Here is a 4,145-nt window from a genome sequence, read left to right as displayed (position 1 = left end):
CCAACCTTAGCTCAGTTGGTAGAGCGGAGGATTGTAGTGGGGTTAACCCAATAGATATCCTTAAGTCGTTGGTTCGAATCCAACAGGTCGAAAATATTTTTTTCCAAATACCAAATGGACTATTTTTCACTTCTTTTTAGTAAAGAATTAAAAGATTATAGTATATGAACTTAAAATTTATCTATATAAGATTCGAGAGTTATGGAAAAAATAAAACTCGTAAAAATATTGATCATTATAAACAACAAACACATAAAAGGATTTTAGGTGGTAGATTGATCAGCTCAAAGTATAAAACCATTCTCACTATTCAAATTTTCACTACTAACTCAACATTGAATATTAAAAAAGATGAATTACATACCTTTATATTTTTCTTACAAGCAGTGATTAAAGTTGGTGGATGAAGTCAGTCGTTCCTCTACTCTTAGGCATTCTCACCAATATGGATCTTCACCTTGAGATGCAATAATATGCACAAAAAAAATGGTTTAAAGTTGAATAAGAAGATGATCAAATGAAAAAATAATATGGTGGACAACATTTGGGATATCCATATTTTAAGCTAATTTTGTTTCAAATAACTTACTTTACATCTTCGACCTTAACTCAGTTGGTAGAGCGGAGGACTATAGTGGGGTTAACCCAATAAATATCCTTAGGTCGATGGTACGAATCCGACAAGTCGGATTCTTTTTTCCAACTTCTTTGAAAATTTAACCAATATGGTTAAACAATTATTCCATAAGTTGTTTCCTGTCAATGTAATCCTACGAGTCAAAGCTAAACTAGATTCTAGAATCAATTAGTATAAAAAAAGGCAAGGGTCATATGTGGGTATAGTGTGCCATTGTAATAATGCAAATTCTATCGAAGGATTAACAATAAGCGCACACACTTTCCACCAACATTATACCACCTAATTTCTATTCAAATTAGATCCATTATCTTAAAGAGTAGACATGAAAATTTACTTTAGAAAAATGTAAGGGATGAGGCTTTGGTTTTATAGTTTGTTTTTCACTCCTCATGCCTAACCTAGCTCCTCTTATTCACATAAACAGTAGATTTCCAATCTAATATGCCTCACCTAGAAGACTTTGATTAGGAGGACTAAGAAGGAAGGCAACCGCATCTTCCTTTATAGAAGAAGTGTTGAAGAATTCTCTATTGTTACCATCCATGGCTCTGATACCGTATTAGAAAAGAAAACAAGCACATAAAAGAACTTAAAATGAACATTACATACACTTGAAAACATAAATTACAATCTTGTCTTAAATGGCTCTTTCACCAAAAACAAACTTTAATTAACTAATTTCAAAGCTAAAACTTGACATATACACTTGTGGTTGTAGCTATGAAGCTAAACTAACTCTAGTAAAGCTAAGCTACTTTAACAGTAATTGAGTTCATATAGCTAAAAATAGGAAACAAGTTAAAGGAGCAGTTGTAAACCCTCCATCTTGTCCCCTTAGCACATGCCTTATTAAGTGCTCTTTAAGTACTCTAGAGTAATTCTCTAGTGGGCCATTGCTGCTCATACAACCTACTTTTTTAAGCTACCTTGGAGACTCTAATTGAGGGATTTATCTAACCCCTCATTGTGACCTTTGGTAGCCTTAAGCTAGGTTTAGTTTTTTTTTTTTTTTTTTTCCTGTTTTCTTTTTAAGATAGCTTACTTAGGTACACCTTTAGGACAACTTTCTTAAGCATATTCAGGTACATTTTTTAGGACACTTAGACATTTTTCTTATCATCTTATGGTGCTTAGGCACATTCCTGATCACCCTAGGTCATTTAGACACATTTTTTTTTTATCACCCTAGGTTACTTAGGCACATTTATGATCACCTTAAGTCACTTAAGCACATTTCTGATCACCTTAGGCTACTTAGGCACTTTTCTGATCGCCCTAGGTCACTTAAACACATTTCTGATCATCCTAACTCACTTAGGCAATTTTTTTTTTATCACCCTAAGTTACTTAGACTCTTTTCTAGACACACTTTGCCCCATTTAGGTACACCCTAACCCATCTAGGCACACCCTAACCCATTTAAACATACATTGGCTCATTTAGACATGTATTACCCATTTAGGCACATTCCGGCCCACTTAGGCATACCTTGGCCTACTTAGGCATACCCTGTCCCATCTAGGCACATCCTAACCCATCTAAGCCACCTCAGCCATGTAAGCCATATAGGCACACCTTGGCCCATCTAGGCACACCTTGGCCCATTTAGACACATCTCTTATTACTTAAGCCTATTTAGGTATACCTTGGCCCACCTAGGCTCACCTGGTCCACTTAGGTCACCTTTTAGGTAATTTTTGAATGGCTTGCATGACACTTTTTGTTTGTTTATGTTGGTTATAGTTTACTTCATTTGTATTATTGTTGTTTTGTTTGCTCATTTATCTATGATTTTTTTTTTAAATAATCAATTTTTTTTTAATAAATCCATAAAATTATTTTTAATAAAATATCATATTTTTTTAAATAAAATAGTGAAGAGAATTTGTTTTTTAATAATTCTAGAAAAATAGTCCAATTTTTTTTTAATAAATCCATAAATTTGCTTTTAATAAAATAGTGTAGAAATTTTGTTTTTTAATAAATCCAATTTTTTTTTTATAAAATAGTTAAGAATATTTCTTTTAATAAACCTTTTTTTTTTTTAAATAAAATAGTCCAAAAAATTTTGTTTTTAATAAGTCCAAAAAGTTGTTTTTAATAAAATAGTCAAGAAAATTTGTTCTTGATAAATCCATAAACTATTTTTTAACAAAAGGTCCAGAATTTGTTTTTAATAAAAATCCAGAAAATTGTTTTTCATAAAAATCTAGAATTTTTCTTTTTTCCAAAAAATTGTTCAAAAATAATTTAAATAAAAACTGCTCAAAAAATATTTTTTAAATAAAATTGAAAAATATTTTGTAAAATAAAACTACAAATATAATCTTTTTTTTTTTTATAAAAAAAAATGAAATTGTATAACTTTTGAATAAAATAAAAATAGGAATCTTTCTTCACAAAATCATTTTTTTTTAATAAAAGTAAAAAAAAAAAAAATATTTTCTTAAATAATAAAAAAATTGATTTTTTTTAAAGTAAAATTGAGAAGTCCTTTTTTCTTAAAATAAAATTTAAATTAACATAAAAAAGATAATTTTTTTTCCATATTTTAAATAAATTTGAAACCTTTTTTTTTTTTTTAATCGAGATAAGTTGCAAAAATTTAAAAAAAATAAAAACTTTCCTCAAACCAAACAAGACTAATATTTTTTTTATAACATTAAATAAAGGGAAAAAAATTCCATTTTTGGTACAGAAAAAATCATGTTTGGTAAATAAAAAAAGGGATTGAAATATCATTTGTAAATAATTTTGGAATGTCTTTTTTTTTTTTTCTATTAAAAATCATTTTTTTACCAATAAAATCAAATTGGGATATTCTTTTATAAATAAATTTATAAAATATTTTTTTAATCATTTTTTAAATCCTTTTAAAAAAATTGAATTGAAATATTTTCTTGAAAATAAAATTATAAAAATCCATTCTTTTTCTAGCAAAGGTAAGTAAAAATCATTTCATGTGAATAATATCAAATTGAACCCTTTGCTTAGTGAAATTACATCCCATGACTTCTTTAATATATATATATATATATATATATATTTATGAAATCAAGAAAAATCTTTCTTTTAAAAATAAATTTGAATATGAATAAAAGTCAAATCTTTTATGAACAAGTTAGAACCTTGTGAATAAACAAATTGAAATTACTAATGTAAAATCTTTTTTAAACTCTTTGGAAATTTCTTAAAATTGTATTGTGATATTTGGAATAATAAACATCTTTCTTAATAAATTGAGTTGTGCATTTCTCATGTATCAATTCTATCTATGTGTAATATGCTTTCATCATTGCATTATTACATGTACACTTGTTTTATTCTTTTGTGGTGTCCATGATTTACTGATTAATTGTCTTAGTTCCTTACATTTACATAGTAAAGACCTCTTTAGTGCTTAAAAGGGTGTTACCCTATTATATATTCTAAATGAGTAACTAGATCCCCAAACTTTGACTTGGTTTTTCACAAACTTACTTTTTCTTTAAAAAGGAGTCACTTA

At 27.7% G+C, this 4,145-nt stretch overlaps 1 non-coding gene across 1 annotated transcript; it reads left to right on the top strand.

Annotated features, from left to right (window-relative positions):
• Positions 1–92, top strand: TRNAY-GUA. Its single transcript is given in 2 exon segments — positions 1–37; positions 57–92. It is a non-coding gene; the product is annotated as a tRNA-Tyr (tRNA).
• Positions 93–4,145: the final 4,053 nt, after the last annotated feature.

This window comes from Vitis riparia, chromosome 3 (genome assembly GCF_004353265.1).
Source record: "Vitis riparia cultivar Riparia Gloire de Montpellier isolate 1030 chromosome 3, EGFV_Vit.rip_1.0, whole genome shotgun sequence".
Lineage (NCBI taxonomy): Eukaryota > Viridiplantae > Streptophyta > Magnoliopsida > Vitales > Vitaceae > Vitis > Vitis riparia.
This window is presented reverse-complemented; position numbering and strand designations above follow the sequence as displayed.